General features: G+C 41.0%; 1 protein-coding gene across 8 annotated transcripts in view; it reads left to right on the top strand.

The window, feature by feature from the left end:
• Nucleotides 1-13730, top strand: part of EPHA5 (EPH receptor A5) — a 208292-nt gene that overhangs the window by 29230 nt on the left and 165332 nt on the right. The gene's annotated exons all lie outside the window — the stretch shown is intronic.

The following is a 13730-nucleotide window of genomic DNA, read 5'->3' as shown; positions in this document are numbered from 1 at the left end:
AGGGGGAATCTTAGGGGAATGCTCAGCCTGGATGCTGTGGCAAGGAGGAGTTGGGGTGTAGTGCCAGATGTATGCATGTATAGTTGTGTGCTAGAGCTGTGCTGAAGCTTCTGCCATCACTTGACCTGGGTACTTGGTTATTTGGCCAGGGTGGTCCATGGGAGGTGGTTTTGCTGGTATATGAATGCATCATGTACATCGTTTCTGGTGGGAAGACAGGTTCCTGTAACAGAGGAAGATATAACCCTGCAGCCTCTCTATAGTGATTTTACCTGGGCCAGATTTTTGGTAGCAGGGTTGGCGCTACAGGGCTGGCTTCTTTAAACAAAGATCTGCCAGAAGCTTCCCCTGTAGCTGACAGGGCTAATGCTAGTCAGTTCTAAGATGGATTCCACAGCTAACCCAGGCCTGGCCAGTTATTGATTGAGGTGATGGCTCTGTGAATAACATATTGGAGAAGGGGAAGAAGTTGCTGGGCTGGTGCTGAAGTGCAACTGCAACAGGGAGTAAGAATGTGAAGATGTCTCTGCAGACACCAAGGTCAGTGGAGAAGGAGAGGGAGAAGCGTGCTTAGGCCTTGAAAGAAAGACTCCCCTGTGACCTGTGGTGAGGACCATGGTGAGGCAGCTGTGCCCCTGCAGTCCATGGAGGCCACTGAGGAGCAGAGATCCACTCACAGCCTGTGGAGGACCCCATGCCAAGGCGGGTGGATGCCTGAAGGAGGCTGTGTGGCTCTGTGGGAAACTTACCCTGGAGCAAGTTCCTGGCAGTACCTGGGAGCCCCGGGAGGAGAGAGGAGCCCAGGGCAGGCTTGCTGTCAGGACTTCTGACCCTGTGAGGGACTTAGGCTGGAGCAGTCGGTACCTCAAGGACTGTTCTCCTAGTAGATGACCCACGTTGTGGCAGGATGTGAGGAGCTGCCCCTGGGGGAGGCCCTATGCCAGAGCAGTTTGTAAGGAACTGTATCCCATGGGAAGACCCCATGTTGGAGGAGGACTGTCTCCTGTGGGAGGGACCCAACACTGTAGCAGTGGGAACTGTGATGAGGCCTCCCCTTGAGAAGAAGCAGCAGCAAAGTTGATCTGTAATGAGGTGACTGCAGCCCCCATCCTCTGCACTGCTGGGAGGGGAAGGAAGGAGATTCCTGGGAAGAGGGAGAGGCAAGGAGAGGTGTTTTAAGATTTGATTTTATTTCTTATCTCCCTGTTGTGATGGTTCATTTAATAAACTATTTGCTCTCCAAGTTCAGTTTATTTGGTCTGTGATGCTAATTACTGAGTGATCTGCCTGTTCTTACCTTGACTCACAGACCTCTTGTTATATTTCTCCCCTTTTCAGTTTAGGAGAGGGAGTGATATTATGACTTGGTGGGTATATGGCACCCACCACACTCTTAAAACTCTAGGAAAGGTAGGATTTAGTCATCAGCCATTTTCAGTCATTCAGCATCAACCTTAGTGCAAGTAAAGGCTTCCCACTTGCAAAGCCAGATACCTTGCAGCATTTCAGGACTCTGCAGAGAAGACTGCACTGAAATCACCTGTGTGCTTAGGTGGTCTATCTCCAACTGCTTCAGTCCACAGAAATATAAAAATTCCCCTTGTATATGTATGAGTGGTAAGATTTTTTGAGTCTAGTCTTATGTCACTTGCACCACATATAGAAATGCAACAACAGGTATTTGTGCTGTTCCCTCTAAATATCTTAGTAAGAAATTTCTTTTGCTGCTACATGTTTTAAATTTCTTTGTGCACAATAATTTCTGGATGAGAGAACACACTATTATAAAGTTTTAAATCCTATGCACTATGGGAACAGCTTTTCAACATCAGAATGCCATTCTTACAGCTGTCCAGTTGTCAGAATGTGTTTTGGCAAGAATTATGTCAAAGAGCCATGTAACCTATGGAAGTGTTGTTTCCTATACTAATTAGTTTTTCCTCCAAGAATTGAACTTTTATTTTTAAAATGCGTTCATTCATCCTTTTCCTTTCAAACTTCAACACTTTGTGAAACACACATCCAGTTTCATTGAAGCTGAAGGAAAAATATGGAACGGGGATTGATTTCATAGTATAACTGACAATTATGAAACTGGGTTTGTAATTTCATGTTTGTGTGGTCAGTCCATTTTGTAGTGTGAGTGTAAGGCCTAGAATAGGGATGGATAAATAATCATCTATAGTTTCTGTGCTGAACAGTGCTTTTCTTGGGGTCTTTTTAAGGCTTTTAAACTTTTTTTAAACTTTTTAAGGCCACTGATATGGATTATTTTTCCTATCAGTAAAATGGTAAGGGAGAAGCAGCACTGAAAGGAAATACCAAAAGCTGGAGCTGTGCAGGATGGCAGACCACAGTGTTTGGGGTGGCCAAACCCAATGGATCCATTGCCATGTGGGATGGACAGTCTGTCTGTGCACTTCTCAACTTCCCACTTTAACCTTGACTCTTACGCTGCTTGAGGAGGGCTTAGTTGATGGCAATCTCTTTTCTGCTAAAGAAACATAGTCCCTTGCCATCTCTGTCCTTTTAGTTACTCCTACTCTTCTGCTCCGACTTCTAACTCACTGTTATTCCCAGTATACCCTGAATTAGAGAATAACAGTAGTAAGAGTATGTTGCCTAATTGATCAGGCAGTAATCAGCACTAACAATTAATCAACTGATTCATTTTCTTTCACCTTTTTTTGATAGTTTTTCCTTTGAGGAACTGCACGTCCTCAGCATTTCTGTGTTCTTCCCCTCTGTGCCTTAGGGACTTGGGCCAGGAGGAGGTCATTATTAAAACCTCTTGAGAGAAACAGATAAGAACCTTTAATGTATCTTTTATTCAGTTTCTACTGTCCCACACGGAACAGTAGCGTTGGTAGCTTTAAGCTGTCTTACTTAGGTGGCAGATACATTATGGGCTAGGCTGCCTGAGCAGACATTGTTCTCTGAAACTTCTCCAGGTCCCCTTAAGGGCCTTTAAGAGGTTTCAAATGATGGAGATTTGACTCCTGTGGTAATTTCTTCCCTATGATTGGTTACACTCCCACTTGGAATAACTAAGTTATCTTGCCATCTCTTCAAAAGTTTAATTTCAATTCCTTAATGTCTTGTTGGTTAGATGAAATGCAATCTAATAACAGAAATTTTCTCTTCGTGTAGGTATTGAGATATTAGCATCAAGTTAACACATGACTTTTACCCCTTGTTAGGTAAACAACTTGAGATTTTTTTTTCAGTTTCTTCTAAAAAATTCAGCAGCTTCCCTAGACTTTGCATTATCACAGTTGGTTGCTGAAGCAGCATTTATTTTTGCACTTCAGACATCACAGTGTAGTATTTAGCACATGATTGTATTTGCTTTCCTAGCTATGCCATGTTGATGTTCAGTTGGTTATTTGGTGGCTGTCAGATGCCAGAAGAGAGCATGGAGTAGCAAGAGGTTGCAGGTGAGGAAAAGAACTTGATAAAGTATGGAATCTCTCCAGAAGTGTTTCTTTTCTGAGATGGTTAGGGATATAGGACATCCATCCTAAACAAATGAGGACGTCCCCATATCTTCAGCTCCAGATTGAAAGAGACATTGAGTTCCAGGTTGCATCTCTATCTGACGGATTTACATCCTTGTAATTCTGATGCCATTCAAATAGTAACATAAGCCTGATGTGGTGGGAATTTAATCCCATAGAATAAAAAGTAACTAAAAGTTTCATTATGTTGTGGAACAAGCATAACAATCATCCATATGTATAATTTATTACCTGTAGTGGGTAAGTACTTAACAACAGTCGTAAACTGATTCTGTTCATTAATTTTTAGATCTTAGCATACCGATTCAGATCTTAACTGAAAGTGAATATACAATCAATGTGAGGCTTTTTAAGCTGGTTTAATAATGTAGGCCTGCCGGGGATCTTTAATTAAATAATTATTCTGTGTTCAATCAGGATAGATTGCTTCACTATAGGGATTGCAAGCAAGAACATGCAAAATCCTCCCTGAACTGATCGTGTTTTAGCTGCTTACTGTAATCCTGTGTAAGCGATAGACTTTGTCGCACAAATTAGTGAAAGCAACACAAAAGCCTGGACAAAATTATAGTCAGGTATTAAAAATGTAATGCCTAATTCTGAGGTGATCAAAGAAAAGCATGCTAAAACCCAGTTTGGTGGTGCTCTGAACAAAACTACAGCTATCTGATAAATGGGAGAAGTGGACTTTCTAGAGGGTTCTGCGTCGGCAAGTTGTTTTGGTGACAGTTGTATGGTGCTTAGCATGTAGGAAATCAGAAAATCTGTGGTTTAGTTTTCTAACTCATAACCTCATGTATTCAAGAGGTGGCAAATGGAGCTGTTGGGAGGAGGTGCAATAAATTTCATGGTGCATGTGTCTGCATGTGTTCCTATAAGAGGGTCGTGCAGGCAGAGCAGCCTTCTCATTTCTTCTGAGTGTATTGGAAATGCAAAAAATCTGTTTGGTGTGGGGGCTGCTGCTTGTAGCATTGCACAATGCTGACTTCAGATGGCCCCTGCTGCTGCAGCATGTCATTAATGCAGCTCACAGTGGCTGGACTTGAGAGGACTTCAGTGTTTATTAGGGGAATATAATCATTTAAGCCTGAATAAGCTTCAAAGCTCTAATGTGGCTGTTTGGCCAACAGAAATGAGATGTAAATTTGTGCTGAATAGCCACTGATTACAGAACGATGATTAATGCAAGATTTAAAATTGATTTATGGGTGCAGTTGTCAAGGCCTAAGCCATGAATGTAATATTATCTCTATGAAAAGCTTTGGGTAGATTAGAGATCAGGGAGCAGGAGCAAAATAATGTATTTGCTGGAGGGTCTGAGATGGCATATGGGCCATCTATAGTAAAATTTGGTGCATGCCTGAGAGGTTAGGCTGTGCCAGCACAGCACATGGATAATTTTATCACTTTGCCTGAAATAATAGAAAAACAGGAAATTTGATCTGTTTTATTTTCATTAAGTGCACATTTTGATCAAGTGTTTTTTTCTGTTTTACTAGAAACTGTTAAAAAATATTTCTTGTTTTCAGGAAATTATATATAGCTGATGACAATGATAGATTAAGGACTTTATTTTTTTAAATTCTCACTATTGTTTTCATTGAAAATAAATCAAATGCTTTGTGTTATGGTACTAAACAGCTAAAAGCCCAAAATATTTTTTATTGATTATTTAAATATTAGGACCACAAGTAATATGGAAAACTTCCATTCTATCTGCTTTTTAAAATTATTCTGGTGAACCTTTTTGTATCACCAAACGATGAATGATGTGAACAGTATCTTAGAAGCTTGATTTATAACCAAGCATTTGGTTATAAACCTAAAATGTATGTCATTCTGTAGGTCTTTCCTGAAAATCTGGTGCTGTCAGTCTTCCAGTGTTAAACTGTGTAGTGTCAACATTGTTTGTTATGGCATTTGTTAAATTGTTCTGCAATGAGTGTTACATTATGCAGTGAAAAAGGATTTAATGGTATTGTGTTTCTTCATTGCCGCTTTCATGCTCATCTCTGTCTTTACCCTCAATTGCTGGACTGCAGTTGGAAATGGATAGTCTAATTCATATGCATAGAGAATTTCAAACCTTTTTAAAAATGAGGGGAGGAAGATGGGGTTCGCAAATAACCCCTTGCTTTGTTCTGAGATGGGGTCAGAGAGGTCTCTGATTAGGCATGCTGTTGAGGGGCTGATGCTCCTTTTTATTTCAGTTACGCTAACCTCCAGCTGGGTTCTCCTTCCATTTGGATTCTGGTCCTGACATTTTTCATTGATCATGCAAATGATCAAAGTCTGAGCAAAAGTTAATTTTAACTTTTTCCCCCATTGCATTTTGGTGTGCAGCACTGAAAAATGTAGGTGACTTTGTCCTGATATTTCGTCATTTTTCAACAGCTTGAATTGTGCAAGTCTCTAAAAAGATAATATATTTCATCATAACCATGTATGGCAAATAATTTTAAGATTTTAATCATAGAACGGTAGGGGTTGGAAAGGACCTCTAGAGATCATCTAGTCCAATCTCCATGCTAAAACAGGTTCACCTTGATCTGATCACAGAGGAACACATCCAGGCAGGTTTTGAAAACCTACAGGGAAGGAGATTCCACACCCTCCGTGGCATCCTGTGCCAGGACTCCCTCACACCCTCAGGAAAAAAGTTCCTCTTCGTGTTCAAGTGGAACTTCCTGTGTTCCACTTTGTGTCTATCACCCCTTGTCCTGTCATTGGATGCTACAGAAAGAAACACCCCATCCTCGACACCCACCTTTTAGTATTTATAATCATGATAAGGTCCTTTCTCAATCTTCTCCTGGCTAAATGACCCCAAGTCTTGCAGCCTTTTCTCCAAAAAGAGATGTTTCAGTTCCTTGATCATCTTGGTAGCTGTCCACTGGATGGTCTTAATTACTCTTCTTTCTTTCAAGCTTGCTTGGGTGGCACTTGGTTTTGCGAATTACTGATTGTGTTTTGAGATGCTGTCTCAACTTTAGAGAAATCTGCATTGTTTCTCCTCTTTCTAGTGCAGAGCAATCCAGGAATTGTCAGAACTTTTGCGTTGTTATTGGACCAAGGGAGTTTTACTGAGAAGTCTCCTGCATAGCCTGCTGCAGAAATAGAAAGCATGGCAGCAAACTTTGCATGCATATTTTAAATACAAAAATATTGAGAAATTGTTCAGGTAGCAAATTCAAATGTTTAAACAATAGGAGCTGGTTAAATTCTCCATGTAACTGTTAAGTGACTCTAATACGTCCTTCATATTTAGCATTTCTTGAGAGGAGCAGTCATGCTTAGACTCTCAGTTTCAGTACGAGTCTTCCCTGAGTTCTCTCAGCTTCAAGCAGTGTGACTGTGTGAGGACCTTGACATTGTTTTGTGGAGGAGGGTGATTTCTGGCAGTCTTGATTGTGCACAGGACTTTGAAAGCTTGACATGGGTGGAATCACATTGAACCAAATCACTGTAAAATACTGAAATATCTACCCAGATGCTTAAATTCTTTCCTCTAAAACCTGCTTTTTTTTTTTTTCTAAGCTGATTGCTGCTGCTGAGTTGTTCTAAGTGCTAGAATGTGTACTTGGCAGCAGTGGAACTGGGATGGAGCATGACAATACTGTGAACATTCAGCCAGCTCATTTCCAGCGTAGTTCTGTTTTACAGTGGAGAGGAAACATTAATCATTCTCTCTTCACTAATCCTTGCCTTGCATCACAGTACAAAGCAGTGCATAATACCTTGGCCTGGAGTAAAATTGAGCCTTGTTAAATTTTGATACAGCAGTGAGTAGCCTTTAACATGGGGTAAGGCCCTTTTCCTTCTCTTAATACCTTTGCTGCCCACATGTTGAAAGAGGTCATTCATAGGCACCTGCTGGGCTATTCCTTTAACATTGCTACAGTGAGAATTTGCTCTGCAAGGGGTTTTTTTGGGGGAAGGAAGTGCAAGTAGAAGGACTTAAGTCTGCTTTCTGCCAGGCATTTAGACCTGGGATAGCAAGGAATAGGTGAGTGGTTAATACAGAGATGGAAAATAAAGTTCACTAGTCAGATGTGTTATGTCTCAAAAAGATGCTTTAAACTGCCAGTTCATACCTCTTTGCAATTTACTTCCTCCACTTATATTTTAGTTTATGAAAGATGATCCTTAGCTTCTGCCTGGAAAGTCTCCTTCAGTGAGTTAGGAAACTCACAGTCACTTCAGGTAGTTAACTTCAGGATATTCTGAAGCTGTGTGTTAACTGGACTCTGCAGCTTGGTAGCTGGAGTGACATTGTAAGAAACAGCAGAAAACGTCAATCCAGTAGTAAAATGAGAAGTGTAACCCAACATTTGTGGTATTCTTATCTGTTTTTATTTATTTTCCTAGTTGGACTAACTACCAGAAAAGTTCTTTCTTTGGAAACTCAGCTTTTAAATTTAATTTAATTAGACTAGATTTCTGCCTGAGTAGGAAGATTAATCAAATCCTCTCTATCCTTTGTGTCTGTTATCCATTATGTTTTTTGCTTGACTGGTAACTGCTGTCAGTAGGAATACATGTCTGATATATAAATGTCTCAGTTGTAAAATTACCATCCAAGTGAGACTTGAGCCTTGGGTGGGGGGAGTAACAGATGTATGTAAATGATAAGATCCTGGGCAGTTACAACTGCTTCTGGGCTGAATGTTGTTGTGAGCTCACTGTACTCTCCTTTTCATACTGGCTCTTGCCTTTACAATGAACTTCAAAACTCCAGAACACAGGCTGAGGTTGTGTAGGAGTCCCTTCACCTTTTACATTGTAAAAGGGGATGTTGGTTTTGGAAAATAAAAGTTTGTACAAGTAATATGTTTGGTTTTGTTGGGTTTTTTAGTAGCTGAAATTAAAAAAGTATGTTTGACTTTGAAATAACTAGTTCAGGTTACTCTAGAACAGTTTTCGTATTAATTTCTTTTTCTGACCTCTACTGTTTTGTTTAAATTCAGAAAGAGAAAAATGGTAAATATGGTTTGGGAGTCTGTCAGAATCAGTATTTTCTCCTTTATTGAGCTGTTGTTGCATTTTTTTGGTCGCTGACTCTCCTTTCCTAGCTTGTTTCAAGTATAGGAATTGCTTTAGTTGCCTGATTATTTTTTTTTTTCCATATTTGTGATTTACTGGAAAAAGATGGTTCTGGTTGGTGTCCTTACACTGTCTGGTTGATGCAGGAGGGTGAATGCCATGGGGCTGTCCCAATGAGCAAACATGATGTCCTGAATCAGAATTTGATCTTTAACTCTGAGTTGTCACACTGGCACAAATGCTTAAAAAATATTGCCTAAGAGCTCTGTTTAAAACAGGATCCAGTGATCCAACAGTGGTGGAAGAAAGCTGGACAAAGCCATTTTGCCCTCTGTTCTGTCTGGATACGGCATGTACTGGTTACCATTTATCATGCAGACCTTGAGCTGCTTGCTGTGTCTCTATTTTGCTCCTGGTGCTGCTTCTCCACTGGGAAGAACAGATGTGCAGGTATGAGAGGTTTGGGTCATTGTCCTTCACTATGAGAGGGTGCCAGGCTTCCTGTGTGCTCCATCAGGTGTTGGTGGACTCTGCCACGATTGTTAGGTCACGTAGGTTATGTATATACCTCTTGCCAATGTCAGAGTTCAAAACACAATTGTGTTGTTCCTGCCAGTCCTAAGGTGAGCATCACTTTAAAGGGGGGGTACAAATAAGGTGACTTTTGGCTACTTTCTATTTTGTGTTCTTGAACTTTGAGCAAGCAATCCCTTTTTTTCATTTAATGACAACTGAAACACCCCCAGCAAAAGCTCCTTTAATCATATGACTCCAGAGCTGAAAATCTGAGCAATGCTATGCATTGCATGCAGGGTGTGTTGATAAAACTGGCAATGTAGATGGCAGGCTTTGAAATAGTTGAGTTTTGGGACTGGCATGTCTGTAAGTAGTGTTTTGCAACAGGCAAGATGGTGACACAGCCTTATTTTACAGCAAGCACAGCCCTGCAAAACCTTCTGCAGTGCAGAAAAAAAAGATACATAGTGCTTTGCCTGGCTTTCACTAGAGATTTAGCCTTATGTGACCTCACTGAAGTCACTGAAACTGTGCTGAGGGAGCCTGCTGCTTCTTTGCTTTAACTTACAATAGCAGGTGGAAAGCTGTCAGGCAGATTAAAAAAAAAACCCAAAAAACAAACTCAAGTTTTTGGGTTTTGTGATGGGAGGAGAGCAGCAAAGGGAGAGAAGGAGCAGGCTGCGAGATAAACTTGAGTAGCAGGAAGGAACGTGTGTGTTGGAGCTGAGCTCTGGAGGCTGTTGATTGGCAGCCAGGTCTTAACATCAGCTGCATAAAAGGAAATCAAAGAGACTGCCTAAATATTACCAGGATGAAAGGCAGGATAAATAGCACAGAGCTGAACGCCAGGTTGGTCTGCTCTTCTGGAAGGGCGGCAGGTATCCCCTGTTAACTTGGCATAGGAATTGCAGAGCCCTACACTGTGCTTTCCTCTGCACCAGCGTTTTGACAGCAGGATTTGACAGCAGGATTTTGGGGTAAAATTACTCTTCTCTGTCTGTACACAAAGCATGTGGATTATCTGATACATCCACACATTCAAAGATTGGGATCTGAGGTCTGTGCTAGGCTTGCCTTTCTCCAAAAGAAAAAAAGGCAGAAATGCATAAATCCTCTTCCAGTTTTGCATCTTGGTGCAAGCAGATACCTGAATTAACATGCATACGTTCTGCAGTGCTCCAGGTGGTATGGTGGAAAATGAAAGGGGAGAGGATGAGACTTCTTGTAGCCAGGAAGCCTGTGACAAAGGTAGTGGAAACAGAGGCAGCTTGCATGGTCATTGGACAGAGGGGGTCCTGCTAGGAAGGTTCCAGGTAAGTCTTAGAAAGACCTCTGCTTAATGCTCTTAAGCTCCCTTTCCCTCTTAAGACTCCTAGGACTTTGCTAAATGCCTAATTTATCTTTCAGCAGTGCTAGGACATGTAGAATTATAAAGAGGCTTGAAATAACGACACCACCTTTAGTGGCTCCAAGAGAGAGTGAGTGAGTTACCACGGACCAGTAACAAAAATTCTCCTTGCAAAAAAAACCCCAATCCCAAACCAAATAAACAAAAGCTCTGACAGTTTCAGACCTATTTCAGTCTTTGTTTTTTGGAGCAGCAGCCTTTCACTGTGCTATGTTATCAAATTGCAGTCCTGGAATCCCAGAGATTAGAAATGAGACTGAACAGCTGGTGAATGTCTTCAAAAATCGTCCGTTTAACCCAAGGCTGCTCCACTGAATGGTTTTTTAGCTCTTATATTTTTAGTTAGATGTGTGATTTCTTTGGCCTTTTTATAGGCATATAGCCTGCCTGAATTGCATGCTTCATATTGATGGAGCAGAGTGTAGTCTTTAGCTTCTGTTATCTCACCAGCAGAAGTGTACTGGAAATTCCTAATTCAGAAATAGGTCTTCTATAAATGATTTAACATCAGGCTATTGAAATGCATTTGTGTTTTCCTTCTTAAGGCTATTAAAGATGTAGAAAAAACATTTAGCACCAAATTAATGGCTGCATTTTTGTTTTAATCCTGCAGATGGGGTTGATTTATATCTCAAAAATATGTGCTGCATAGAGGAATTATAATATTACACAATTTTTCAGTTGTACTATTTTTTTCACACCAATATTTTCAGCGAGATGCTGTCTCTGTAATGTGCTGAATTTTCTCCTTCATTAATCGCAAGGCGCTGCATTTCATCCTGTAGTTTGTATTCTTTTGTTGGTTGAAATACTTGTTGGAGGTCTATAGGGATTAGGAAACTGGGAACAGGCAGAAGGTGCAGGGGTTCTTACCTCTGTCCCCTTCTCTTGGAGGGATGTTTTAGGCTGCCTGCAATGTCTGAGGGAGGCTGAAGAGAAAGAAATGGTGCGATCCTACATGCAGATAGGAGAGGAGAAGACTGTGGGATTAAATGGCAGCAGAGACTTTGCACAACAGTGGCTGATCGGATAAAATCTGGAGTTTCCCTTGAGTATTATACAGAGATAAGCAGCCTTAGCTCATTAGCACCTCCCTTTCCTCTTGCTCTCTGATGATTGCTTTAGTTTTGATGACAGGTGGTGACTGGCAGGACTTACTCTGATCCCAGGTGCCGCGCTGCAAATGCAGCATATCCTGAAGCCTGAGATGTTAAGTCATGTGCCATTTCTTGCAGCCAACGATAAGACTCTAGCTCAGTTGATGTATTTTTGGTTTGACTTTGCTCCTCATGATGTTTAGTATTCTTGGTGAGTGAAAGTAACTACTAGAATCACTGGAATTAGTTTTTGACAATTATACTCACTCCCACTAACATAGCTCCTGGAGCAGCAATGGAAACTTCAGGATTCTGGAGAGCATGGTGGCTGAGTCTGTGAAAATTCATCAGTATTAAGAAATGATGTTTTTTGATATGCCTTAAAGTTACATCATTAATGATATTACTGTAACATTGCAGTCATGGCAAACATCAGTTCTCTGGCAGAAATAAATAAGATGCTCCCAAAATGTTGTCTGGAGTGACACTGTATACCTTATGAACATCCATACACATCCTCACTTGCTAAAAGTGATCTGAGCAATTTCCAGCCCTCAAATCAGCTGGATGATGTGTGTGATTGAGTGATCCTCTCACCTCCAGACAAATAAAAACCAAAGGTTTAAAGTCATTAAGGCATTTTCTGGGCTATATAGAGTTGTGCTCATCAGTCCCCCAAGCTGATTCAACAGGGGCCTCTGTCTGAGTCAGGCAAAGTGGAGGGATACCCTCCTGTTTCATCAAATAGAGAATTACCACTGTGATAAAATTGAGACTTTGTATTTAGTGTCATGTGACCTGATCTAGATGAACCTGCTTCTGCAGGGGAGCTGGACTAGATGATCTCTAAAGGTCCCTTCCAACCCCTACCATTCTATGAGTCTATGGTAACTAAATCCACTTGGAAGCATATATGTGCAGCATATTTAGCACTGAAGTAAACCACAGTAGTGGAAGAGTGGTACTTTTCCATTATTCAATTTCATGTCTCTAAACACATCCTATTAACTGGAACATAGAGAATCTAGCTTCATATTTGTGCTATGTTGCATATTTTTCTTTTATGTTTGCTAAATGGCTCTACTCTTCATAATTGTCACTTGCCTCTCCTCAAAGTTAGGCATGAATCCTGCACAGATCTGTCTAGATTTCGAGGCAGGAGTGTCTCCAGCTGACTGTGGCACTACCAGGAAGGGCAAAGTGAAAAGTACATGTTAATGACAGTAGGATCATGGTCTGTTTTAAGGCCAAAGACATAAAAGGGTTTAGAAATAAAAGTCCTGGTAACCTCAGGGTAGGTTCCTCACTTGAAAGACTGGTGATATGTGTGAACTCTGCTTTGTGTTGGGTATGTCTTGCTAAAATTGCAGAAGTCCCCACTTGCACATCTCAGGCCAGGGAGAGGAAATGCTGTTTTTTTTCTGCTGCTAGTATTTATCACTCGTCTTGGACTGTAGCATCAGGTTATGTTTTCATGACATTTGTTGCTACTATTTTAATTTTAAATTTAAAAGCAGTATTCCCCTGAAAAAATGTTATCATTTTGTTGACTCTGAGTCTCTTCCCTGCCAGCTCTGCAGTAATGGCTTCTGGGTGGAGAAGGCTCTCAACTTTGTCTTAGGCTGTATTTCCAATTGAAAAATATAGCCTTTGGCCTTAGAAGTTATGCTTGGAATATAGCTATTACCTTGTAAAAGAGCACCTTTAAATTATGCTCTGTGCATTTGCTTTGTGTTGTGTTTTCAGCTGTGACTAGATCTGTGTAGCTGTGGTATGCAGAGGATGGAAGAGGCTTTGGGAATTAAGCGCTTATAAACGTGCAGTTCAGAAGTAGAACAAATTTGAAACCATTGCTGGTTCTCTTGAGTTCTTTGCCGTACTTACATGGGTTAATCTAAGCTCTTAATGTAACACTACAGTTGTCAAAAGCAAGGGGGCAATACTAGTGTTGTGTCTCTATTGTAGGCACTTTTATGGTGCTGTTGGCTGCAGTGTGCCTGATCAGGAAAAAGCATTTCTTCCAAGTTAGGCACTTCAGAGGACAGCTGAAATAACATGGAAAAACAGTTCCCACAGTTCCCACAGACAACTGGCTTGCTTTTTAGAGGGGGAGAATAACATGGAGAAATGTGATCGTTGTCATTGTGT

Source organism: Colius striatus, chromosome 3, assembly GCF_028858725.1.
Source record: "Colius striatus isolate bColStr4 chromosome 3, bColStr4.1.hap1, whole genome shotgun sequence".
Lineage (NCBI taxonomy): Eukaryota > Metazoa > Chordata > Aves > Coliiformes > Coliidae > Colius > Colius striatus.
This window is presented reverse-complemented; position numbering and strand designations above follow the sequence as displayed.